Source organism: Eutrema salsugineum, unplaced genomic scaffold (genome assembly GCF_000478725.1).
Source record: "Eutrema salsugineum unplaced genomic scaffold, Eutsalg1_0 scaffold_12, whole genome shotgun sequence".
Taxonomy (NCBI): Eukaryota; Viridiplantae; Streptophyta; class Magnoliopsida; order Brassicales; family Brassicaceae; genus Eutrema; species Eutrema salsugineum.
In genome coordinates this window covers 3,516,376-3,544,062 of record NW_006256895.1, presented here as the reverse complement: position 1 = coordinate 3,544,062, position 27,687 = coordinate 3,516,376, and the positions used below count along the sequence as shown (strand labels likewise).

The window sequence follows — 27,687 nt, the reverse complement described above, 5'->3', positions numbered from 1 at the left end:
ACAATCTCTATAGACGATGCTTGGCCGAAGAAGAGATCTATCCAGTGCTACAAGAATGTCACGGTTCATCGTATGGTGGTCACTTAGGTGCATTCAAGACGGTTGCCAAGGTTTTACAAAGTGGTTTCTGGTGGCCGACTATGTTCAAGGACGCTCAAGATGTAGTCTCGAGGTGTGAAGCTTGTCAAAGGCACGGTAACATATCCAAGAGGAATGAAATGCCTCAAAACCCAATCTTTGAAGTAGAAGTCTTCGACTGTTGGGGCATTGACTTCATGGGCCCCTTTGTAAGCTCGTATGGGAACCAGTATATACTCGTTGCAGTGGACTATGTGAGTAAATGGGTTGAAGCAGTAGCATCTCCGACCAACGATTCAAAAGTGGTGGTAAAGCTCTTTAAGAGCATCATTTTCCCACGGTTCGGAGTCCCAAGAGTAGTTATCAGTGATGGGGGAGTAAAACACAAGGTGGCCAGCCCTTATCATCCTCAAACCAGCGACCAAGTGGAGGTCTCAAACCGTCAGATAAAGGCTATTTTGGAGAGAACCGTGAGCTCATCTAGAAAGGATTGGAGCAAGAAACTTGATGATGCTTTGTGGGCTTACAGAACCGCGTACAAGACCCCCATTGGAACCTCACCATTTAACTTGCTCTATGGGAAAAGCTGCCATTTACCGGTTGAGTTGGAGTACAAAGCTTTGTGGGCAGTGAAACTTCTGAACTTTGATATCAAGACCACACAAGAGAAGAGAGTTTTACAGCTTCACGAACTTGAGGAGATCCGTTTAGACGCTTTTGAGAGCTCTAAAATTTACAAAGAAAGGACCAAGGCGCTCCATGACAAGAAGATACACAAGAGAGAGTTCAAGGAAGGGGACCAAGTTCTGTTGTTTAACTCGAGACTTAAGCTATTCCCTGGGAAGCTGAGGTCTAGGTGGTCCGGTCCGTTCATGATTCTTGAAGTAAGGCCCTGTGGAGCCGTCGTGTTAAAAGGAAATGATGGACAAGGCTTTGTGGTAAACGGTCAGAGGGTAAAACAATACCATCAGAAACAAGAGAGGGAGCTACCTCAATTCCTCTTCTTGAACCGGAAACAGCCTGAAAAAGGTATGAAAAGTCAAACTTAGAGACGTTAAACAAAGTGCTCTTGGGAGACACCCCAAGCTTATCCTTGTAAATATTTCGTTTTTCATCTTCTTTTCCTTTTTACTTGAAGCCTTTTGAAGGGTTTGTTAAGTGTTTCAGGAGTTAGACAGTGAGCCTTGAGGTTGAAAGAAAGAAAAAATTGAAAAAGACACAGCCTGATGACTTAAGTCAGAGAGTATTCATAGCCTCGGTATCGACCCTCGATATATTCTTACCGCGGTCACCTTTTACCGAGTGACAGCTAGAGAACCTCAGCTAAACTCCTCGACTTATTTACATCATGGCCGTGTATGAGAAGTGAAGTGGTGAAATGACTAAGTGTGGGGGGAGGTTCACGGTGTATACACCTCGGTCTAATTATACCGAGGAGCGAAGTTTACTTTAAACGGTTAAAAACCTCACTTCGAGGCCGCGACCAGTTTACACCAAGGCCAGCCCGTCAAAACCCCCCAAGCACCAAGTGTTCCTTGTTAAAACTAGTGACCTTGGTATGATAGCCTCGTGGTGGAGCGTCCCGAGGTGTCTGGTTTCAAGAACAATCAAAAACAAGAACACTTGGAACATTTAGATCGAAGAAGAGGCTTTGCGCGGTCTATGGAAAAGACTTGAAGGCCACGGAAATTTACTCGTTAGCATGGGCTCAAACCACTCGGCTTGGTACCCTCGTGGTGGAACAAGTCGAAGCCGCTCATGCTAACACAGGAAAAAATCAATTTAGACCGTACGGCCCACATCATTCCCATACCGCGTTCGTTTGAGGGCTTTGCGCGGCATTTTGAATTTAAACGCTCGGTCAAGATGATTTTTGGCGCGGTCAACGGCTGGAGCTGGAACAGAAGGGGGGACCAGTCCCACAACAGTCCAAATGCCAGCTGGAAAGCGCGCTCCAGCCCATACCAGCCTCCATACCGAGCCAAAACGCAGAGTTTGCCTTCTTCACTCTTTTCTCTGCATTTCGCGAACATAACTCTCTCATTTCTCATTCATTTCACGCGATTCCAAGTGCTCTAGACTCGTTAGGGTGTTGTCTATTCTGCATAAGCATTTCACTGAGCTTGAATCTTGGATTCCCAAAGGTATATGCATCTTAAAGAACTCATCTTTTTCCTTCATTCTTTGCGAGCTTTAATGTTTGTAAAATGTGGAATTGATTCTTTTAGAACGTCTCAACCTTTGGGAACAATTTTAAAAATTCCATCAGGATAGACAACACAAGAAAAACTGGTCTTTTCACTGAAAATCGTTTGTTCTTGAGTTTTTAAAATTCTTGAGACAATGCGCTTGGAATCGGCTTTAATGGTGAACTGAGTTCTTGAGCTGAACTGTCTAGATATCTTTTCTTTCACCAGTTGTTCTGGCTTGTTTGTTAATCGCTTTGATGTTTGAAAAGCTACAAAAAAGGTCTAGTTAAGGAAAAAGCTCTGTTCTTGTTATCTTGATATACATGTGCTTAGCGATACACTTGATCTAACGGTTTCCTTGAGAATCTCCTTCGCAGATAACCGACGGACGAACCGTTCCTGCTCATGAGACGAACAAAAGCGAGGTCCAGAGGAAGGGTACAAAAGGAAAAGCCGTTGCCTTGGCACGTAATGGAGGAACAAGCAAGAAACCCTCAACAAGACCCGAGGGCGAGCCAGCCGCGAAACGAGCAAGGAACGCCGAGCCTACTTCGGCACCAGCACCTGAAACAAGGAGGAATGGGAAGCAGGAAGCTACTGGATCTGATGAAGATGAGCTCAGAGCCCTAGTTCCTCAAGAAACCGACTGTGGCAAGAAGCCAAAGAAGGAACCGAAGGCCGAGCCCGAAGAAGAGCATTTCCCAACCACTGAGGAGTATTTGGACCATTTTAACTCTATAAGAGTGGCTCAAGGTCGGTTTCCTGATATGGAGTTGTTGAGAAAGCTTGAGATACTCGATGATGTTACCCTCATCTTTCAAAACATGGGCTTGGCCGAGTTCTTTGAGATGAGCGATGTTGCTTATGAGGGGATCACACAACAGTTCCTTGCCACTCTGGAGGTTATCATATACCCCAAGAGAGATCCCAAGCGCTTACATGGCAAAGGGTTCGGCCACATAGAGTTTGATATGGATGGCGTGTACTACAAGGTCAGTTTCAAGGAGCTTGATGAGATATTTGGTTTTGAGAGAAATGGAAGCTCGCTTGACAAGTTTGTGTACTGATAGTAGGAATTTCTCAATCCTTGATCAATTCCTCAACTACTCATGTCATTGTAGCACTTGAGGTATCAATCCAAATGGAGAGATTCTAGACACTAGAACTATGAGGAGCTATCTAAATCCAAGTCTAATAAGCAGATGAGTTGATAACCAAGATTATCTAAAAGCATATAACAAAACAAGCAAGAACAAACAGTAATTAAGAATTAAACAAGCAAGAGAAACTAAACAAACACTCAAATTCAAATAAAGAGAAAGCTAAACCTCTAGATGTGATCATTGATCAGGGTGCTTTAAATGTGAATTCATGATGCTAAGCAAACAATGTAACACTTGCAAATCTTTAGTCTAGACTTCCAATTCAGATTAATTCATTCTCATGACAGAAATCCCTTTGTTAATTACCAATTCAAGACTAATTCCCATAAGATGAATAAACAATCAACAAGCATAAGGGTCCAAGTCTAAAATGACCAGACAGCCTCTTTGTGCATCAAAATAAGAGCTAAGAAAGACTGAATCTTATACAGAAAGATAAAGCAAGCATCACATGATCTCAAATTCCAATTAACTTAGAACTCTAATCTAGATTAATCCTCTCATGAAGGCACTAACCTCTACACTAATCCATTTTCAAACCAAATCATCATTTGTGAAATATGAATCAATGAGCATTAAGAAACAGTTCTAATATGTCATTCATGCATTTAACAATCATTCCCATGACATTAATGCATAAAACCTTAGTTAGCTTTCATTCAGGCATTTCATCAAACACTTTTGGTGCATGAAAAACCCAGATTCTAGACCCAAGTGATGTGCAAGGATCTAGCATTAGGATCAGCTAACTAAGGAAAGGAAAAGAGAATCTAAGCTTAAACAATCATTAATCTACATCTAAGCACCCTAATCTACACACCTAGAAGTTTAAAAAGATAACTACTCACTAATCATGATTAACAGACCATTTCTTTTGCAAGAGGTGGTGTTAATCATGATTAGGAGCAGAGATGAGATGATCAGATGATAAGAAACAGCCTTAAGATGATTAAATCTGCTAGATACTCCTGATCAAACTCGTTTTTACATTGAAAAGGAAAGAAAACAAGAAAGAAAACTAAGTAAAAGATAAGATGTCTAGGGTTTTTCTCCAAAAAGCTATATATACTAAGTGCTAATGAACCGGGTCAGCCCGGAACAAACCGGGTCCTGACCTGGCTTTAGTGGGTAAAGTGGGGAATGTGCGGGTTGGTCCAGTGTCTCCCAGGTCGCATGCCCAAGTCGCACAGGTGAAGAACTTGTCTTGTGAGACTTAAATCGCTTGGTTTTAGCCGCACGCCCAAGTAGGTGTGTTTTGCGAGTCTTTGTGCGGCTTAATCTTCTTCTTCTTCAACTCGCAGGACCAAGGCGGTTTCTGGGGAATGTACATGTGCGACTTGGTCATCCCTTAGTCCCAAGCCGCATGCCCAAGTCGGAGTAGATTGCGAGTGATCATGCGGCTTAGTTTCAAGCGCGGCCAACTCGCATGCCTAAGTCGCATGATTGTGGACTTAGCATTTTTCTTGCTCGGGAGCCTCAGACCTTATCCCGTGATAGCTTACCCGCACTTCTCAACTCGCAGCATCATTTTCCAGGCATTCATCTTCAGGCCTGCGAGTTAACCAAGTCGCAAGACTATCTCGCAGCATTCAGAGCAGCTTGGACCAGTTTGCATTCCGGGAGGCGTAACTTCCAGGATACGGGTCCGAATTGTGTGATTCCGGTTTCAGAGGACATAAGACTCGTATACCTCCAACTTTGGTGAAGAAAGCTTCGGCGCTTGGGAAGTGGAAGGCTTCCTGGAGGGCTCATCTTCGCAGTGCATTTTCACGATCAGAGAGAGGCGTCAAGACATGTGTCCATTCCGGAAACGTTAACTTCTTGCTCATAGATCTGAACTGAATGTTCCCCGGACAGGCGATCATTCAGGAGTGTCGGATTGCTCCGGAGCGGATGCGAGAGAGGTCTGTCTTCCGGTGACCGTATCTTTCAGGTCAGGTCAGTCCTGGGTTCTTGACTCAATTATCTCCAACTTTGCTGAAGACCCTGTAAGCTGAATCGGCCGGCAAGAGCTTCCGGTGACATGATTGCGGAAATGTATCTGCACCCGGGATTTTTGGCCGAGAGACTTGACCGCGGTACGTGTTTTTGGCCGAGAAAGCTACCCGCGGAGGGATTTTGGCCGAGAATCTTCGGCCATCAGTACAGCATTTTGCCGAGAAACCCAAAATTGCTCCTTTTCACCATTTTTGATCATTTCAGCTCCATTTCTTCATCTGAATCACATCCTCCACTCCAAATAGGCTCCAAAAGCACCTGTTTAACACTCCAAACCATGCTGAACTCTCTTGGACCTAATGCAATCTCCTAAGTCCTAAAACAATGCCTAAAGACCTAAAATGCATGAGATAAGACATGATTTGGACTAAAATATGTACACTAAAAGATGTAATTTATGAATATATCATGTACCCAAAAGAAGAGTTAGCTGCCCTGTGGGAAACAATTGCTTTCGGACCTTACTTGGGAGGCAAGAGCAAGACGAGTTGCATCAGAAACCCCGCGATCAGATATGCAAACCGATTCCTAGCCTCTACGTTCTTCTCGACTTATAACCCTGGGGTTATTCACATGGCCGAGTTTGAACTGTTAGGACTTGGCCTGAAGCCGCTCATCACTCAAATGAAGAACAAGAAGGAGTTCCAAGGGCCAATACATATACCCTCTTTAGGCGCGTTCTTTGCGATTCAAATGCTCACTTACCGTCATAATGTGTGGTGCGACCGAAAGAAGAAAGGAGCGAGGAGGCTTCAGAACGGTTGGATTGTCACTAAGATCTTGAGAGCTCAAGGGTTTGTATTCCCTGATTCACCGTCAAAGCTGAATCTCATTGATGAGCAGTACTTAAGTAAAAGTGGCTTCTTCGGAGGCAAGTCAGGGAACAGATGGGTTTACAACTTCACGCTGATGCACAGAGACGGAACACAGGTTCTACTGCCTAACCGAGGTCTCACCATGCTTGATAAGCAGTGTAACATCTCCTTCTACGTCCTCAAGGATCAGTTGTATAACCCATCTCTCGATCCACCAATGCGCAAGTGCACCAAGGCCGCAACTAGCAAGCCTCAGAACGAGAATGGCCCGGCCGGATGTGAGAATGAGGAACAGAGACACCCTGAGAGAAGGATATGAGCTGGCCGATACCATTTCGATCCATACGTGTGGGGTGAGCCTGAATACCACACCAAGAAGCTGTATTCGAGAGTGAATACCCTCCAAAAGTGGTGTAAGTGGCAAGACAAGACCATTCACGCATTGGTGGACTGTGTACGACACTTGAAGAAGAAAGTCAAGCAACTCACCAGTCCATCCTCACCGGAAAAGAACTCGGCGACCAAAATAGCACCGGTTACACAAGAAGAGGTTGGAGAAAGCTCGAACGCGAGGAACCCGGAGTTTCCACCAGGCAAAGAAGACTGGATCGATCCTGCCACGGCGTTCTTACCTGAACCCTCGGAGAGCAGCCCATCACGTCAGTCCACACCCTCCTGCTCAACATCAAATCCCTCGTACTACTTGGGATCAGACCTCTCCGACTGAGGTATCGACTTCAAACCCTTGTAAATATGCATCTTTTATATACCATCTTGCATTTGTCTAGTTTATCTTTTTACTTCTCTCACACGCCTTTATAACACAAGGGAGTGTGTTATTTAAGTGTGGGGGAGGAGCTTTGTGTTTTCTGATCTTGTTTTCTTTGTTCTTATTTGACTTTTGCATTCTTGAGTCTCATCTAGCTTAGTGCATGTGATAAACCTGAAAATTTTCACAAAAAAATGCATCATTCTAGTTGTATCTCGCATTTTAAGATCGAGTCTAGTTGCATCATGTAGGATTGCATCAGTGCAAGGAGCAATGATAGATTTTTTCCTAGAGAGTAAATCGCTTGAGAACTTGAACTAAATAAGCTTGTGAAACTCATTCTGTGCTTGCAAAGCTTGAAACGATTTGAATCTGAGAAGCAAGTTTGAATTGAATTCAGCTCTAACTAAGTGATAACCCTGAACTTGAATTGAAAATATCCTTTGGTGCATTGTTTGAATAGGCTTGTGGATACTGACATACATACTTGAGCTAGAACCATTGTTTTTACCACCCTTTTTCTTAGCTCAAGTAGCTTAATCCGCATCATGGATCAGTTCCCTCGCCTTGAACCCATCCTTCTTTCGAGCCAATGTTTTGTGTGTGAATTGAAAGGCCACCTTGGATCAAACTTAGCAGAAAGTGTTAGGTTTAGAGCGACAAGGGCAAGTCTCATTGAGTGCTACGTTCCCACATCAAGGAACTGAGAGTACTGGCGAGGAATAAGTGATGGGGGAAACGACTTGTTGGTGAGTGGAAAAAGGTGAGATGAGTGGAAAAGAGAAAGTGGAATTAGCTAGGGGAATGAAAGAAAAAGAAATGAGTCTTGGAATTTTGAGAAAGCGAGCTCTGATGTTTTAAAAAGAAAAGTTCGCCTTTCAGTAAAAGGGAAAGAAAAGAAGCCAAAAGGCTCAAGTGTTCTAAAAAGAAGTGAAAAGAGGTTAGAAGCTGCGAAAGATAAGAGCTGTGTAAATAGTGAACTCCAAGACACGAGAATGAAAACGAAAAGTGAGTCCCCTAGTGAAAAGAAAAACGAATTTGAAAAGTGAGGATCTTGAGAGAGTGAGCATGTGAGAAAACTTTGAGTGGAGTGTGGGGTGTGATGAGTCTTTGCCCTTGTATGCATAGGTTGCTTTTTACCTTTAGCATTCTGCCAAAGTTTGATCGTTCATAGAGAGATGCCCTTGCTGCATTGCACCCGCTTGAACATTGATGAGATCATTTTAATCTCATATCCTCTCCCTAGCCAAGCCAGCCTGTTTGAGCATTGCATCATTTGATCCACCGGTTACAAGCTTAATGAATGTGAAAGTGTTGAATTTGAAAAGCACTTGTGGAGATTCCGTGTTTTAGTTGATAAATATCTGAGTATGGCTTTGCATTGCATATTTGAGCATGAATCTAAGTTCTCATTGTGATCACTTCTCTCTAAAAAGGTAATATGAGCTCCGTTTGCACTACAACCTCTTTCTCTCATTTGTTCTTTTAGCTTGAGGACAAGCAAAGGACAAGTGTGGGGGAGTTGATATGTCTATATTTTGCATCATTTAAGTTGTATTTTAGAGTCCTCATCATGTGTTTTCCCATGTAAATTGAGTCTTTAGGCATCAAAATAGGATTTAGGGCTTGCATTAGGTCCCAAAGAGTTTTGCATATTTTGAAGTCTTTATCAGGTGCTTTGGAGGCCATTTGGAGCTCAAGAAGAGGAGCAGGAAAGAAAACGGTGAAGAAAATGGTCAAAGATGGTGAAAACCGCTTAGAGAAATTTCTCGGCCAAAACTCGTACCGGCTGGACTGGAACCTCGGTCAAAATCCTTACCGAACAGTCATTATCGACTAAAATCGAGTATCGGGTGAAAATTCCCTTGGGTGAAGTTTTAGGCCGAGGCGAGAAAGATTTTACGGCCAAAAAGCTTACCGCGGTATACAGCCCTCGGACATTTTCCTTACCGCGGGAAGCAATTCTCGGCTAAAACTTATCCTTACCCGCGCGTTTCAAAGATCAGCAATCCGTGGAACCTTCCAGTCCGAATCAGCTGGCGGGGTCTTCATCAAAGTTGGAGATAATCAGGCGAAGATCCCAGAACCGTTGGAATCATCCAATTCGGACCAGTGAGGAGAAAGATATGGCTTCCGGAGGACGCACCAGTATTGCGCGCACCCGAGAACCAAACAGCGGACTTCAAAGATCACGAGGGACGGAGCCCTTCCGGTCCGAACCAGCCTACCTAGTCTTCATCAAAGTTTGAGATCTGTGGATGAAATTTCCGGAACGCTTGGAATCACTCAATTCAGAGCGATGGTTTGGAAGATACTGTCTCCGGAGTTCGCATCGGTCCAAAAGCTTATTTTCTGGTGATTTCAATGCGGTGCAAAGATGTGAAATCCAGGAAGCCTTCCACTTCCTAAGTTCCGACGGTTTCTTCACCACAGTTTGAGCTTATTGAGTCATCTTGACTATGGAACTGGTCTCAAAGCAATTGGAGTCGTGAGCTAGAAGTTACTGCTTCCGGAAGGCAAGTTGGTAGATATGAGCCTAAATGAGTTGCGATACGCGCTAAGTATTTTCTTATGCCTCAACATCGTTACCTCGATAATGCTCAAGTCAAGGGTCATCTCTTGAGAGTATTTTGGGCTAGAACTCGTGCTGACACATCGGCATGTTGAGATCAAGGCATGCACACGTAAGAAATGAAGCTGGAAACGACTAAGTGTTGAATGTCAACCTCGGTGTAATGACCTCGACGTTGCATGCCAGACTCTGTTCTCCTGAGCCCCTTGACTACCAAGCCCCGTGACATTTCATGGCGAGGTCCCTTGTCACAACTCCAGAATCAAGAACAAGACGGCTCAAGAACACACACGTGAAGATGGATCAAAGACTAGGGTTCATGCATGTTCTTGACGTGTTCTTCACGAGATCTCCATCTCGATCTCTGCTCACGTGCACCCCTCGACATCAAGGACTCGGCTTCACTCTCCGACACACCGTGGCTCTCACCCATCAACCCAAGAAGACGGCTCAGTACCCGGTTTGTTCCGGGCTGACCCGCAACACTTTCCCTTTGCTATAAATACATTTAGGACCGAAAACCTAATCATCTTATCTCTTATCATCTTTTAGCTTTAAAAACTTGCCTCTTTTGTGAAACTTGATTAATATAATCCGATATCTCGTTTTTGCATCAGAATCTTGTTCTCTCTTTATTTTCTTTTATCATCCAGCATCAAACTCCTTATCATGACTAGCTACACGTCTTGCAAAGGACTTAGTGAGCTCGTTATGATCAGTGAGTAGTCGTTTAAGCAGCTTTAGATAGGTAGATTTGGGTGCTTTCAAGATAGATTAATGGGTTTAGGGGTCTAGTCTTGCATGTTTCATTCTTTAACCGACGAGATCTCTAAGCTGGATCCAAGTACATCACTTGGGGTTCAGATCTGAGACATATCTCGCATCAAAAGTGTTTGTAGAAATGTCTGAACCACTCGGTTAAGGGTTTAAGAGTCTTTCATCGCGAGAGTGATTGTTTGTTCTCTTAAATGACATATTGAACTGAATCTTATTGCTGACTGATTCATGCTTCTCAAAAGGGATTTTGGTATGAAAGAGGATCAGTTTAGATTTTTAATACTTTCATGAGAAGATTAACATACTTTGAGTTCAAGTTAAATGAAACCGCTTGATAAATCTGATTCATTAGCTCATTAGTCTAGCTTGGAAGCACCCAAGTCAAGTATCCTGTCTAAAGCTTCTGTCTTTATCATATATTATCATCATCCGAATCATCTGCTTGTCTGTTATTAATCACTTGCATCTTTACTTTAAATCTTATCTTTTGCTTCATTTTCATGTTTATTTACTTGTCAAGTAGCTTAGTTAAAACCTCTCCCCTTTCATCTTGACTTAAGATCACAAGTAACATAGATTAGTGTCTCCCTCACAAGTTTGGATTGATAACCCCTTGTACTACAAGACAGAGGATTGATAACCTCTACAAAGAGCTAATAAACTCTTAGTTATCATTAGGGTACCTTGATTTCAGTTTTACCATCCTCTGGTAAGGCTGGTTGAATAGCTCTTCGATCTCCTAAGAACTTCTCGAGTGAGTCGAAGCTTCCAATTAGTTCATCATCATCTTCACGTCTTGCTGATCCGATTAGCTCGTCATCATTATCGGTCGGATCATCAAACTCTTCGTCGCTCAGGTCATCTTCGATCGGGTCATCATCCACACGATATGGTGAATCACCAAGAGTCCCGGGAACATGTTCCTGGTCTCCCATTTTAGAAAAACCTGAAAGATTCAAAAGAAAAAGTAAAAGTAAACAAGTGTTCTAATGGATTTAAGCTGGGATTCGCAACAAAACAAATCAAAGCCCCCGTCAACGGGGCCAAAAACTTGATTGCTGCAAAAGCGTGGTGTTGTTCGTTTTTACTAAGCTTCAGGTTAAATTTATAACGCCTAAATGTCTGCAAGTGCACAAATGTGCGCTGTAGTATTTAGCGTATCGATCCACAGAGACTTAGTTGTTTCAGTACGAATTCATGCTAATACTTAAATCAAACTAGAATTAAACAGGTTTGGGTTTTAGTTTTGGATTTTGGTTGTCACTAAATCTAAACTAAAAAGTAAAACAAATAAAAGCAATTGAAAAACAAAAACAGGTAATAGCTAGTAAAAATCAAAGGCAAATGGAAGCAAGAAAAAATTGAAGGTTGTAAGCAATGGAAAACGAACGCTGGGGTCAAGGCTATCGCAGGGATTCATGGAATAAACCTATGTCAAATTTAAACAAATGATAAAGGTAATCAACTACGTATGTTCTAGAACTCGAGACACAAACGTATGAATAGCCCACTTTCGCAGCACTAAACAACTATCTCTCCCAACTCTGATCAGTAAGTTTCCACTCTGATCCTGGAAGATAGAAGATGCAATAATTGAACAAGACTCATCAACATTCACAACTCAACTATAGGTAGGTTTCCACTCCTATAGAATCATTGCTCGTTTCACCCTAGGTCAGATAATCAATGAAAACTTTTGGAACAAATCATATCAGATCGGTTTTGATAACACCTGATTTTGACCACTTTGATGGATCACTTTTAATATCGTATGCAGGTGTTTTCTCTCAGTTTTAAAGGTTTTATAAGTTTTTTACATGTTTTGGAGTTTTAAAAGGCTTTTTAGGAAAGTTGAAGCTTTGGAGTGCATTTTGGAGCAAAAGTACATTTTTGGATAAATTCAGACCGTCAGAAGTTTAGAAACCAATGAAGACTTTCTCACATTCTGATCATCCCCAAATTTTGAGACATTATATAGGAGACAACCAGCGTTCCAACACACTTGGAATCAAAGCAATCCAACGGTTAGATCTCCAGATATCATCAATGCATTGAAGGCCGATCAACACAAGTCCAGTCAAGCACATGAGCTTTCACCTGCGGCCAGCCTTCTTCCAACCGCAGCTCAGGAGGTTTCACCCACGGTGGACATATTTCCGAACCTCAGAAGCCCAACTAAGGCCCAAGACACTTCCTGTACCCAATTTACAAGCCTTAGCCGCCCAAGACTTGGAGAAACACTATAAATACTCATTTTTAGGTCTGTTGTAAGGGAGCATCTTCTTCTCTTTGAGAGAGAACTCATTTTTAGTTTTAGGTTTTATTTTTATGCATCTGTAGAAACTTTATCGCCACTCTGTCTTCAATTAGAGAATTTTTTCTGCAACTTTTGTTTCTTTACTTTTCTTCTTTCTAGTTCTAAACTGATGATGATGTATATCTCAGCCATGTCTGAGTAGTCACCTGGATTGGTGAAAGGGTAATCCAAAGAGATCCTATGTTTAATGACGTCTAGTTTTTTTAGGTCAAAAGGATTTCCATTTTTACATGATTATCCCATTCATCCAAATCTCAAAGGGGTAATTCTGGATTGATCACCCAGAATCCGATCCTAGGTTAAATCCGAGCCACGAGAGTGTTGTATCTGGGTTGCCTGAACTGGATCTTATGGACGTCACTGTTGTAGGAGACGAAAGATACCTACGGAGGATACGTAAGCCGAGATAGATTCCGATCTACAAAACATGATCTTGTTATGGCATCAGAGAGTGTTGTTGATTGCCATGAACAAGTGATTATATGATTAGGATGATGAGAGTTGGCTAATCTTACATGTGTCTACCCTAGTTTCAGAGTCATAGAAAATCCTTGCCTAAATTCCTTGTGTTTTAGAACATGAACCCTAAAGATGAACCTTAAACCCAGCGTTGTTTTTTATATAGTTTTCAACTGATTTTATTTTCAGCTTTTTAATTCTCTGCATAATTAGATTTAGTGACACACTAAAACCCTTTTTTATAGATTAGGTTTACAATTGTTTTTAGGATCAATTAGCAGTCCTCAACACACAAATCCCTGTGGATTTCGATCCCTAAGTACTACTGCGTTTGCTGTGCACTTGCAGCTGGTCTAGTGTAAAACTTGTGTTGCCCACTACACCCACATCAAGTTTTTGGCGCCGTTGCCGGGGAATTGTCGTTGTTGACTTGATTTCTTAATCTAATTCAATCCTTAACCTCAAGATTTTCGAGTTCTGCTGGAGATTTTCTAACTCCTCTTTTTATCTTTGCTCTCAGGTGCATGAAAACTAGGAGAAATCCTGACAACATTGTACTGCCCTTAGACGAGATTGACAAACACGAAAGAGCACTTAGGAAACTCAGACAAATGAAGCCGCTGATAACCGAAGGAGACAAGACTAGGTCAATGCAGAAGAATGAAGGAATGATGAAAACAGTGTTCCATCTAATGGTAGAGAAGCCAATCGGTCCATACAACTTGCCAATCCTGCGAGAAGACAACCTCGGAATAGACTCATTGCCGATTTTGATGCATCTCTCCATGACTTCCAAAATAGATCAGCTATTCAAGTTTCTGTTCCAGCAAGAGGAGATCATGATATAAAACCTCAGATTGTCTCTTTGGTGAAGCAGAATCAATTCCATGAAATCTCTACTGAGCATCCAATGGACCACATTGATCTTTTTGAAGAAATCTCTGGAATGGTGAGAACAACTTCAGAAACTGTGGACTATGTGAATTGTAAGCTTTTTCCTTTCTCTCTAAGTGATAAACCTTTTAGATGGTTAAAATCTATACCATCTGGTTCTATTACTTCATGGGAAGAATGCAAGTCAGCTTTCTTGAACCACTTCTACACGAAGGCAAGATCGAATCAGCTGAGGAACATGATACAAAGTTTCCGAAAGGGCCCAGTAGAATCATTCTATGAAGCCTGGGAGCGATTTAAAAAGTATAAGAGAGACTGCCCTCATCATGGTTTCTCTGGAGCAAACCTGCTAAGCACCTTCTACAGAGGACTTCAGAAGAAGTATCAAATTTCTCTTGAAACTGCCAGCAATGGAGATTTCAGTTCAAAAACCATACCATAAGGGATAGCACTCATCGAAAATCTAGTTGTAGCTATGATAACACCGGATTTTGATCATTTTTATGGATCGTTTTAATATCTTATGCAGGTGTTTTAACTCTGTTTTCAATGATTTTTAAGTGATTTCTATGTTTTAGAGTTTTAAAAGACTTTTCAGGAAACTTGGACTAAAGATGTGCAATTTGGAACAAATGAGCAATTTTGGATAAATGCAGACTATCAGAAGTATGTCACTCTATGAAGACCTTCTCACCGTCTCATCTCCAAAATTGGAGACAACATAGAAGAGACAACCAGCATTTTAATGCAATTGGTTTGGAGAAGATCCAATGGTTAGATCTTCAGATATTCTCGATGCACTAAAGATAGAAAATGGAGTCTCGAAGGAGAGCATAAGCCGCGACCACGGCCAGACAAGGCTTCCCCGCGGTCAGGAACACCACGACCGCGGCCCAAAAACGTTGACATCCAAAAGTGACCTAATTCAAGCCCAAGTTCAGCCCACAACTTATTCTTCAAACCCTAGACATTTCCAACGAATTAGAAGGCTATATATACTCGTTTTAAGTAATTCTAAAGACCAAGTCGTGGAGAGAGAGCAGAGAAGAGCCGCACGCCTCAGAGTTTCCGTCTCCAGGAAAAGAAGGAGTCGCCAAAGGAGCCACCATCGATCTCCATCTTCATCCTCGTTCTTCGTTCTTTACCTTTCTCTTATTTAATTTCCAGCAAACTACAATACTTCTGTGATGTTTTTATACACTATGATTGAGTAATTCCCTTGTTGGGTTTTAAGGGATTTTTCAAAGAGATTCATGGATTGATTTCTGGTTTGTTAGATTAGGGTTTATCTTTAGAGTTCTTAATCTAAATTTGTGTTTCGTTTATGTGGCTTGGATCGATCATCTAGCTACTGCGATTGGGTTGAATTACTCACCAAAAGTGTTGTTGAATCGATTATCAAACTAATTTGTCTAGCCACTTAGAGAACTGAATGGGAGTTTAGTAAATCTGAGTGAATGGATTTGTGATTAATACTACGTGAGTACTGATGTGTCTATATTTTGCATCATTTAAGCTGCATTTTAGAGTCCAAATCATGTGTTTTCTCTTTCATTTTAGGTTTTTAGGCATCAAAACAGGCATTAGGATTTGCATTAAGTCCCAAAGAGTTTTGCATGGTTTGGAGTCTTTATCAGGTGCTTTGGAGGCTATTTAGAGTTCAGGAGGAGAATCAGGAGTTGAAACGGTGAAGAAAAGGGTCAAAAATGGTGATAACAGCTTGGAGGAATTTCTCGGCGAAAACTCGTACTGGTTGGATCAGAATATCGGGTAAAATCGCTATCGGGTGGTCTTTACCGGCTAAAAATCATTACCGGGTGAAAACTCCATCGGGTGAAATTTGATGCCGAGGCGAGAAGTTTTTATCGGGTAAAAAGCTTACCGCGGTACACATTTCTCAGACATTTTCCTTACCGCGGGAAGCATTTCTCGGCCAAAATCTATTTTCATCCGCGCGCCTCAAAGATCTCAAATCTGGGGAAACTTCCGGTCCGAGTCAGTTGACGGGGTCTTCATAAAAGTTGGAGATATTCAAGTCAAGTTCCCAAAACAGTTGGAATTACAGAATTCGGAACAGTGAGTAGAGAGATATCGCTGCCGGAACACACGCCTGTCTCGCATGCATTTGAAAAGCCGATCCGATGGGTCTCGAAAATTACATAGGACGATGCCCTTCCAGCTCGAATCAGTTTACAGGGCCTTCATCAATATTCGAATTCTGTGAATGCTCTTCCCGGAACACTGAAGTCGCCCAATTTGGAGCGGTGGTTTAGAAGATACCGTCTCCGGAAGAGACATCGGTCTAAGAGCTGTTTTTCCGGTCATTTCAATGCGGTGCAAAGATGAGAAATCCGGGGAGCTTTCTACTTCCCAAGCTCCAACGATTTCTTCACCAAAGTTTGAGCCGAATGAGTTGTCTTGATTATGGAATTGGTTTCAAGGCATTTGGAGTCATTTGCTGAAAGTTATTGCAACCGGAAGACAAGTTGATCGATACGAGCCCAAAAGAGTTGTGATACGCCCTAAGTGTTTCTACGGACCTCGGTATCATTACCTCTACATTGCTTAAGCCGAGGGTCGTCCCCTGAAACTCTTTGGACTAGACCTCATACTAATTCCTCGGTATCTCAAGACCGAGGCATGCATGCTTGAGAAGCGAAGTTGAAAACAACTAAGTGTTGAACGTGGGCCTCGGCTTAAAGACCGCAGTATTGCATGCCGGACTCCATCTTCCTGAACCCTCGACTACCAAGCCCCTCGGCATGGCATGCCAAGGTCTCTTGTCACGAACCCAGATTCAAGAACAAGTTGACTCGGAGAATGCACGTGAAGATGGATTGGAGACTAGGGTTATTGCATGTTCTTGACGTGTTCTTCATGGGATCTTCATCTTGATCTTTGCTCACGTGCACCCCTCGGCATCAAAACCTCGGCTTCACACTCTCACACACCGAGGTGCTCACCCGACGACCCAAGAGAAGCGTTCAGTACCCGATTTGTTCCGGGCTGACCCGCGACAGTTACCCTTCACTATAAATAGATTTTAGGACCAGAAACCTAAGCATCTTTTATCTTATCTTATTTCCTGCCTGTTTTAGTTTTAAGAACTTGCCTCTTTTGTGAAACTTGATTAATCTAATCCGATATCTCGTTTTCACATAAGAAATCTTGTTCTTGTTCATTTCTTTTATTCACCAGCATCAAATTTCGTAATCATGACCAGCTACACGTCTCACAAAGGACTTAGTGAGCTCGTTATGATCAGTGAGTAGTCCATTTAAGAGGCATTAGATAGGTAGATTAGGGTGTTTCCAAGATAGATTAGTGGGTTTAGGGGTCTAGCTTGCATGTTTCATTTCTTAGCCGTTCATATGCTCTAAGCTGGATCCAAGCACATCACTTGCGGTCCAGATCTGAGACTTTCCTTGCATCAAAAGTGTTTGAGGAAATGTCTGAACCAAGCGGCTAAGGGTTTAAGAGTCTTTCATCGCGAGAGTGATAGTTTGTCCTCTTAAGCAACTTATTGAACTGGATCTTAAATCTGACTGATTCATGCTTCTCAAAAAGTATTTTGGTATGAAAGAGGATCATTTTAGATGATTAATACCTTTATGAGAGGATTATCATATTTTGAGTTCATGTTAAATGAAAATGTTTGCTAATATTGATTCATTAACTCGCTAGTTTAGCTTGGAGACACCCGAGTCCTTTATCATGTGTAAAGCCTCTGCCTTTATCATCTATTATCATCATAATCATTTGCTAATTACTCGTTATCATTTGCATCTTCCGCTAGTTTAAATATCATTGCTTGCTTCATTTTCATGCTTATTTACTTGTTAAATAGATTATATACCAAAAAATCTTGCTAGATCATCTTGACTTAAGACTACAAGTAACATAGATTAGTGTCTCTCCACAAGTTTGGTTTGATAACCCCTTGTACTACAAGACAGGGGATTGATAACCTCTATAAAGAGCCATAAAACTCTTAGTTATCAATTGGCGCCGTTGCCAACTTGTGGGAGCATTAGTCTCTTATTTGTTCTTGAGATCAAGACTTTACTTTCTTTTGTTTTACTAACTCTTTTACAAGTTATGGCTTCGCTTTCAGGTGCATGAAAACCAGGTCTTGCAGCACAGAACCGCCTCTCCCTTACGACAAAAACATCAACAGAATCGAAAGGCGAGCACGCGAAAGAGAAAGGCACTTTAAACGGCTTGGAATGGCAGAACAGCAAAGAATCGAGCAACAGGCTCAAGATGCCGAGCACCAGGCTTAGGCTAATCAAGCGCAGGCTGAGAGGAATGAACAGCAGGCCTACGTTAATCAACAACAGGCTCAAAGAAATGAACGGCTTGCTCAACAGAATCAACATCATGCCAACAGAAATGAGCAGCAAGCCCATCATGTTCCTCCGCCTCCACCACCAGATCAGAGACAACCTCCTCCGGTCTTTGTTGGAGAAAATGACCGAGCAAACGCACATCAATATAGAGCCAGGATTCAGGCACCACCTGTCCAAAACAACAACTTTAAGGTTAAGGCTTCCCTGCTTAACATGGTGCAGAACACCAAGTTTCACGGTCTACCCGGAGAAGATCCTCTAGAGCATCTAGACCAATTTGATCAAGTTTGTGGCCTGACAAAGATAAACGGTGTTTCAGAAGATAGTTTCAAGCTACGCCTGTTTCCATTCAGCCTTGGTGATAAAGCTCACCAATGGGAAAAGAACCTCCCAAGGGGTTCCATCCAAACGTGGGAGCAGTGTAAGCTGGTGTTCTTGTCCAAGTTCTTCTCCACTTCACGTACGGCCAAGCTAAGGAATCAGATTTCCAGCTTCACTAAACACAACAACGAGAGTTTTAGTGAAGCTTGGGAACGATTCAGGAGCTATACCAACCAATGCCCACACCACGGCTTCTCAGAGGCCTCCCTCCTGAGTACTTTATACCGAGGTGCCTTCCCCAAGATCCGAAATCAGCTCGATACAGCCTCCAACGGAAACTTTCTTGGGAAAGAGATAAACACATCAATGGAACTAGTGGAGAACCTTGCAATGTCTAATGATACGTATGGAGAAGACTTTGATAGAGCAAACCGTTCAGAGGGATCTAGTAAAGAACAGCGAATGGAGAAGGATATAAGAGAGCTACAGAGCAAGCTTGACAAGGTCCTCATGGCTACATAGAAGCCAATACACATTAGTCTGGGTTTGATTTCAGGAACATATCTATAGAAAACGCTATGTTTGATTCTCTTGTTAGCTAAACTATGATTCCTGGCGAATTCCCTAACGCCCAACACCTTCTCGTATTGATTTGATCTTATTGTTTACTAGTTTTTAAGTTTATTATTTTCTATTTTCGTCACTGTTCACAACCCCAAAACAAACACCCATATTTTCATCTTACCTCAGTTCTCATCTCAAGTAAACTCGTATTGCAGTTACTTGGTCTTCAGTGGATCGACCCCTAAGTACTACAACGTACATCTGTGCGCTTACAGAAAACTAGGGTTAAAACCTGAGCACATCAAGTTTTTGGCGCCGTTGCTGGGGTTTATTAACGTTGCCTACGAGTTTCAGGTCAGAATCGAGTCTAAGGTACGTTCTCTTGTTCATTTTTTAAAAGAAAAAAAAATTATTATTTTAAATAAAATTACATATACATATATATAAATTAATATAAAAAAACGAAAAAAGAATATAAATCTATATATATAACTAAAAAATATATTAATTATTTTATAAATATATATATATATATATTAACATTAAATTTTTTTATATATATATAAACTAAAAAAGCAACAAAAAAAAGAAAAAAATATATAAATTAATTAATTAATTATTTTTTTAAAATTTAAAATTAAAAAAAAAACACACACACACACAAACACACAAAAATTAGAGATGAGTGATAACAATAGACACTTGCAAAGTTTAGATAGACTTAGATATAACCACTACGTCCAGCAAAACGTTAATGAGCACGTTAGGTTCCAAAACACTCCTCGCTTAACTCTAAGCGATTATAACACTCCGTATGCTTTCTATGAGAACCGTTCTCCCATTAGTCTACAACCCATCAACATAGACTATGAGATCAGCCCGAAGCTCATAAAATTGGTTAAGCAGAACCGGTTCCATGGCAATGCATCGGAGAACCCCTTGGACCATCTCGAAGATTTTGAAGAAATCTGCAGCACCAAGCAATCGATCGGAGTTCCTGCAGATTACATAAAGTGCAAGTTGTTTCCATTTTCTCTTTGTGATAAGGCACATGCATGGTTTAAGTCTTTGTCTCCTGGTTCACTCGGATCATTGGACAAATGCAAGGCCGCCTTCCTTAACCATTTCTACACCACCTCTAGATCGAACTTCCTTGGAGACAAGATTTAAAGGTTCCAACAAAAAGGAGGCGAACCTTTTCACGAAGCTTGGGATCGTTATAAAGGCTACATCAGGGAATGTCCTCATCACGGTTTTACAGAGACGTGCATCTTGAACACCTTCTATGAAGGTCTTGAATGGACATCTAAGGCACCTCTAAATGTAGCAAGCAATGGAAACTTCATGACAAGGACTGTGGAAGAAGCTTACATCTTGATTGATAATCTTGCTGCAAGCAGCAGAAACAATTGTCCTGATCAAGGAAGAACATCACGTTCTACTTCCCATGATCATAAGGAGATTGAAGAGCTTAAAGCCATGGTGAAATTGTTTCTCCAAAATCAGCAGCGTTCTGTTAATGTCTGCGAAGCAGATAATGCAGCTGAGGTTAATCATCAACTTGGAGCACAAGATCACGCCCATATGAATCTCCAATCTTCTCCAAAATCATCACCCACCTCTCAAGACAATAAGCTCGAGCTTATGGTGCAACCACTTCTTATGAAACTGCAAAGATTAGCAGACGATGTGGATATAAGAGTGGACTGCTTATACACTGACCTTAATGGTAAATTTGAAACTCTTTCCACTCATCTTGACAGCATGGACGTGCAGCTATCACAAACCATAGATAGTTCAAAAAGCACCGAAGCTATCGAGAGAAGAATCGCTGAGGTACATGAAAAAATCGCCCAAGACACCCGCAACCTTGAGCTTAAGTTAGACAATATGAATGATCTTGGGCACAAGATCACTTGAGAAGTTCACTAACCTCTCAGCTCATGTTAAAATGCTCGAGAAACAAAGCGGACAAATTGGAGAAAGTGTGAAGAGACAAGATGGTCACCTTCCGGGAAAAACTGTAGAAAATCTAATGTGGCGTTGCATTGTCATAGACACTGATGGTGAAAGAGAAGTCACACATATTACTAGCAATCAAGACACTGAAATTGAATCTCCAGCATGCCCTGAAGAGTATGATGCAATAGGCAAAGTTCCATACCAAAGAAGCTTTATAAGATAAATGATTCGGTGAAGTTTGTCTTCCCCTACATAATTGAAGGTGTGGAATTTTCTGACTCTCTATGTGACACAGGAGAAAATGTGAATGTAATGTCTAAAGCAATTGCAACCGAGCTGGGAATGTGTGATATCAAACCTCCTCATGGGTCTGTTAAGTTTGGAGACAATTCAAGCACGATTCCATATGGTTTCGTAACGGATTTGATGGTGCAAGTAGGAGGGTGTCTTGTTCCTGTTGATTTTCACATTCTTGAGATGGAAAATAACTCTCCCAGGGCATTAATATTTGGAAGTTCATTCCTTGCAACAGTGGGGGTAGTTGTTGATTATCCCAACCAAAAAGTTTGTTTTTCTAAAGTCAAAAAGAGAATCTTCTATCCTACCATCTGTAGTGGTGGAAGCTCATACTGTATAACCATCTACAAGGAAGAGAAGTTGATTCTAGACCCTGGAGATAACAAGGAAAGGTGCCAACACGTTTCTATACAAGCCCCTTTAGTCGAGCCAAAGGGAGTTGTCGAGTCGAGAAAATCTAAGCACAACGCAAGGAATTCTAGGCGCAAATCAAAGAAATCTAAGGGCAAAACTACCTCACATGATGCAAGCTCGACATCGACTTCTCAAGATCGTATTGGAGACGTGGAGAAAGATGGTAATGCTAAAGTAGTCACCCCAGAGACACGTCCAACCCCGCCTCCAAAATCAAAACCTTTCGAGATTCCTTGGTTTATGCATATCGCGAATTACCTAGCAGCAGAGATCGAACCACCACGATTCTTCGGCTACAACAAAAAGAAGTTCTTGCGTGATGTTAGAAGGTACTTTTGGGATGAACCATATCTTTATAAGCAGTGTTCAGATAACTTGTTTCGTAGGTGCATCTCTGACGAAGAAGTTCCAGAAATCCTTTTTCATTGTCGGATCTAACTATGCTGGACACTTTGCTACTGATAAGACTGTAGCGAAGGTTTTACAAGCTGGTTATTGGTGGCCTACCATGTTCAAGGACGCCCATAAATTCATATCTAAGTGTGATGCTTGCCAAAGAAAAGGGAACATCAGCAAGCGACGTGAGATGCCACAAAACTTCATTCAGGAAGTCAAACTTTTTTAATGTTTGGGGAATCGACTTTATGGGTCCTTTTCCTTCGTCTTTTGGAAACAAGTATATCCTTGTTGCTATTGACTACGTGTCTAAGTAGGTAGAAGCCATAGCCAGCCCCACAAATGACGCAAAAGTAGTAATGAAGATGTTCAAGTCGATCATATTTCCAAGATTTAGTGTTCCGCGACTCGTCATCAGTGATGGTGGTTCCCACTTCATCAACAAATTGTTTGAGAATCTCTTGAAGAAAAATGGAGTAAAACATAAGATAGCTACACCTTATCACCCACAGACGAGTGGCCAAGTGGAGGTATCAAACAGAGAACTCAAAAGAATTTTGGAAAAGACAATAGGTGATATACTCATATTTTTGTCATGTTTAGGATTGCATTTTTGTCCAAATATTGAGTCTCATGCATACATTTAGGTAGTTTTACATATATTTGTCTTTGGTTTTGTCTTTAGTTAGGAACTGCATAAGGTCCTAGAGAGTTTTGCACTTTTGGAGTGTTTACAGGTCATTTGGAGCTAATTGGGAGCAATTGGGACAAAAGCCATGGAGAGACCATCACCTTATGTTCATCAGACTCGGACAAGTGTTATGGAGCAGACGATTCCTCAACTTGATCACCTAAGAAGGAGGACTTTCACCAGGATTCAGCCTCCAGAGTCTTCATAAAGAATCAATAGCGTCGAGTCTAGTTTCCAGAACACTTTAGATCGTCCTATTTTCAGTTTTGAGCTGAAAGTTACGGCGATACGAAGCAGTACATGGCTCGGAGCGGATAAAGGACCAAAGCAACGCGCATCAAAGAACCGGTGGAACGGAGCCTTTGACGACGTCATCTGAACCCGAACCCTTCACCAAAGTTGGAGATGATCGAGTCACGGTCCCAGAAAAGGTCGAATAATTGGATTTGGAGTTGTGAGGTGAGAGTTAAGCTCACCGGAAGACCCACCTGTATCGCTACAGTTTCAAGACCGATTCGATGAGTCACAAAGATAGCGTGGGACGATGCCCTTCCATTCTGATTCAGATGCCGTGGTTTTCATAAAGATTCACGTTCTTCGAGTTCGCTTTCCATAACATCTAAGATCATCCAGTTTGGTGTTATGTACTGAAATATATCGTCTCCGGAGTGAACACTGGTCCAAGAGCTCCCTTTTGATCGTTTCAATGCGCCGCAAAGATGAGCCGCCCAAGGAACCTTCCGCTTCCCAAGATCTGAAGGTTTCTTCACAAACGTTCTAGATATTTGAGTGCTATTTCCAATGAAGTTTAAATCATGCCATTTGGATTCATATCCTGGAAGTTACTCTCCCCTGAATGCGAAGTGGTCCAAGAAGTCTTAGGTTGTGCGATACGGTACTGCGACTTGATTAACTCGCACCCATGAATGTTCATGCTCTGGAAACAAGTTGCGACTTTAGAGATGAGTGTAAGGAGACTTTGAGCAAGGTAGAGACTTCCAGAATCAAATTTGACTAAGTCCACAATGCTGTGCGAGATAGGCCTGCGAGTTGGACATGAAGTGGAACCATGTAGCACATGTGTTCGCAATTTACACCGACTTGGGCCTACGACTTGGGACTAAAGGAGGACCAACTCGCACATATATTATCTCCAGAATGCGTCTTGGTTATGCGAGTTGAAGAGAAGAAAGCCTGAACAGCACAAACACTCGCAGTTTACACCTAGATAGGCATGCGGCTGGGGCTGAAGGATTTAAGGTGCACAAGGCTGTTTCTATAGCTGTGCGATTCGGGCCTGCGACTTGGAAGAACCTGACCATGTTGCACACTTGAGACATGACCCATTTGAAGCCGGGTCAGTACCCAGTTTGTCCTGGACTGACCCGGTCCGCAAGAGACACTATATATGCTTTTTAGAGTTTTTTCCAAAACTTAAGCTTTGTTTTCTCTTGTTTCTCTTTCCCATTTTGTTAAAAAACGAGTTTGTTAAGAGATATCTCAAGGATTTAATCAATCTAAGTCTGTTTCTTATCATCTCATCTTCTTATCTTTGCTTCTAATCATGATTAACATCACCTCTTGCAAAAGAAATGGTGTGTTCATCATGATTAGTGAGTAGTCTTGTTTTAAGCTTCTAGGTGTGTAGATTAGGGTGCTTAGATGTAGATTATTGATTTCTTAATCTTAGATTCTCTTCTCCTTTCCTTAGTTAGCTGATCCTAATGCTAGATCTCTCATTATAAGCTTGATCTAGAACTTAGGCCTTTCTCCACCCACAAGGTGTTTGATGAAATGCCTGAATGAGCTAACTTAAGGGTTTATGCCTTTTTCATCATATTAATGATTGTTAAATGCATGAATGACATATTAGAACTGTTTCTTAATGCTCATTGATTCATACTTCACAAATGATGATTTGGTTTGAAAATGGATTAGTGTAAAGGTTAGTGCATTCCTGAGAGGATTAATCTAGATTAGAGTTCTAAGTTAATTGGAATTTGAGATCATGTGATGCTTGCTTTATCTTTCTGTATAAGATTCAGTCTTTCTTAGCTCTTATTTTGATGCACAAAGAGGCTGTCTTGTCATTTTAGACTTGGAACCTTATGCTTGTTTATTGTTTATTCATCTAATGGGAATTAGTCTTGAATTGGTAATTAACAAAGGGATTTTTGTCATGAGAATGAATTAATCTGATTTGGAAGTCTAGACTAAAGAATTGCAAGTGTTGCATTGTTTGCTTAGCATCATGAATTCACATTTGAAGCACCCTGATCAATGATCACATCTAGAGGTTTAGCTTTCTCTTTATTTGAATTTGAGTGTTTGTTTAGTTTCTCTTGTTTGCTTGTTCTTAATTACTGCTTGTTCTTGTTTGCTTTATGTTTTTAGGTCACTTAATCACCAACCTATTTCATTAGACTTAGATTAAGAATTGATCCTCATAGCCTTAGTGCCTAGAATCTCTCCATTTGGATTGATACCTCAAGTGCTACAATGACATGAATAGTTGAGGAATTGATCAAGGATTGAAAAACTCTTACTATCATTTTGGCGCCGTTGCCAATTGGGGATTCATTCTAGCATTAGGACTTTGGATCTTCTTGAGATCAAGTCATTTTCTTTTGTTTTACTGATTACCTTTCAAGCGCTGTCTTTGTTTTCAGGTGTATGAACACCAGAAGTCAAAGAGAATGAGCTGTGCACTTTGAGAGGTTGGGTATGGATCAAGGGCAACAGGCTCATGGTGGTAATGGAAACCACCAGAATCAGCAAGAGCCACCACCTCCACGTCCAAGACAAGTTGTGGGAGCTGGTGATGAGGCCAATACTCAGGGTCAGAGACATGGGATTCAAGCTCCTACACCTGAAAACTATTTTGAGATCAAATCTGGCTTGATCAACATGGTGCAATCGAACAAGTTCCATGGCTTGGCATTAGAAGACCCATTAGATCACATTGACAACTTTGATAGAGTCTGTGATCTAACTAAGATGAATGGAGTGAGTGAGGACAGTTTCAAGTTGAGGCTATTCCCTTTTTCTCTAGGAGACAAAGCTCATGAGTGGCAAAAGTCTCAACCTCAAGGATCAGTCACAACATGGGAGCAATGCAAAAGAGCATTTCTAACCAAGTTCTTCTCTTCATCAAGAACAGCAAGTTTAAGAAATGAAATCTCAAGTTTTATTCAGAAGAACCATGAATCCTTTTGTGAGGCTTGGGAAAGATTTAGAGGGTATACCATGCAATGCCCTCACCATGGATTCTCAGATGCTCAGCTGCTAAGTACCTTCTACAGAGGTGATTTACCAAAGGTCAGACTACTCTTGTACACTGCTTCAAATGGTAATTTCATGACCAAGGAAGTCAATGATGCCATGACCCTTGTGGAGAATGTAGCTCAGAGTGATGAGCTTTATGGAGCAGACTTTGACAGGAATTCAAGAGGTGCTGTGTGTGCTGAAGAGGAAAGGACAAGGAAAGACATCTGGTCTCTCAATGAGAAGCTAGATAAACTTCTCCTAGGTTCTCAAAGTCAGTCAACTTCGTTAGAGATGTGAATCATGTGTTTCAAGACACATTTCAAGGAGAAGACATCACAGCTGAGGTAAACTTTGTAGGTGGACAACAAGGTTACCAAAAAGGCTGTACCTACTACAAGAATCACCCCACCCAAAACTTTCACTCTCACATCAATAACCAACAAGGTTTTGTCCCTCCCCAACAGCAAAGCCTCCAACAGAACTCAGAGAATAAGGATCAAGAAGTACATAACCTGCAAGGTCAAGCAAGTGGTGCCATGGACTTCAACAAGAAAATGGCAGAGATTAACAACAAGGTGGATTGCACTTATTCTGATCTTCTAACTCAACTTTCAACCTTGGCTTCCAAAGTCAAGACTCTAGAGAACAACAAGGGCCACTGTAGTTCTCAAGCTCAAAGATCTTTACCAGGGACATCAGTTGCACATCAAACAGAATACTGCAATGTAATCCTCTCAAATGCTGAGAATCATGCTGCTGTCCAAAAAATTGAGGATCTTCTCCATGGCAATGTCTCAACTACAAAGTGCCTGACACAAGATGATGAGGACGCCATCATAGAGGAGTTTGACTTCCTGTTCTGTGATCTCAATGGGGACATTGAGAAAAAAGGTGGGGAGGCAGCTTCTTTTGATATGAGAAAGAATGATTCTGAGATTACTGAAAGAAAGGATCAGAGAATGGTTCAAGGAAGGACATCTGATGGAGTCTCTAGCACTGGTTCAACAAGGGTGAAACCCAAATCAATTACCAAGCTAGGTAATCCAGGAAAGTTCTCCATCTCATGCTCTCTTGGAAGTTTGAAAGTGGACAATGCTTTATGTGATTCTGGACCAAGCATCAGTGTAATATCTTTAGACATGGTGGAGAGACTAGGCATCAAGAGTCTTAAGCATCACTCCATGTCAATTACCTTTGGAGATTCATCCTCAAAGAAGCCATATGGAATCCTTGAAGACTACCCATTAAAGATTGGTGAATGCACAGTTCCAACTGATTTTGTAGTCATGAAGATGAAAAAGACCAAAGAGCTACCTCTTCTCCTTGGAACTCCATTTCTGAACACCACAGGAGCAAGGATGGACTTTGATACTCAAAGAGTGGTGCTTACTAAGG

The 27,687-nt window shown here is 41.6% G+C and overlaps 4 non-coding genes across 4 annotated transcripts; all 4 read right to left on the bottom strand.

The window, feature by feature from the left end:
* Positions 1-14,258: 14,258 nt before the first annotated feature.
* LOC112089574 lies at positions 14,259-14,364 on the bottom strand. Its single transcript, XR_002901209.1, has one exon. It is a non-coding gene; the product is annotated as a small nucleolar RNA R71 (small nucleolar RNA).
* A 4,484-nt stretch (positions 14,365-18,848) lies between these two features.
* Positions 18,849-18,955, bottom strand: LOC112089462. Its single transcript, XR_002901100.1, has one exon. It is a non-coding gene; the product is annotated as a small nucleolar RNA R71 (small nucleolar RNA).
* Positions 18,956-20,414: 1,459 nt separating this feature from the next.
* On the bottom strand, positions 20,415-20,521 carry LOC112089517. The gene has a single exon (XR_002901155.1). It is a non-coding gene; the product is annotated as a small nucleolar RNA R71 (small nucleolar RNA).
* Positions 20,522-26,187: 5,666 nt separating this feature from the next.
* LOC112089338 lies at positions 26,188-26,294 on the bottom strand. Its single transcript, XR_002900975.1, has one exon. It is a non-coding gene; the product is annotated as a small nucleolar RNA R71 (small nucleolar RNA).
* Positions 26,295-27,687: the final 1,393 nt, after the last annotated feature.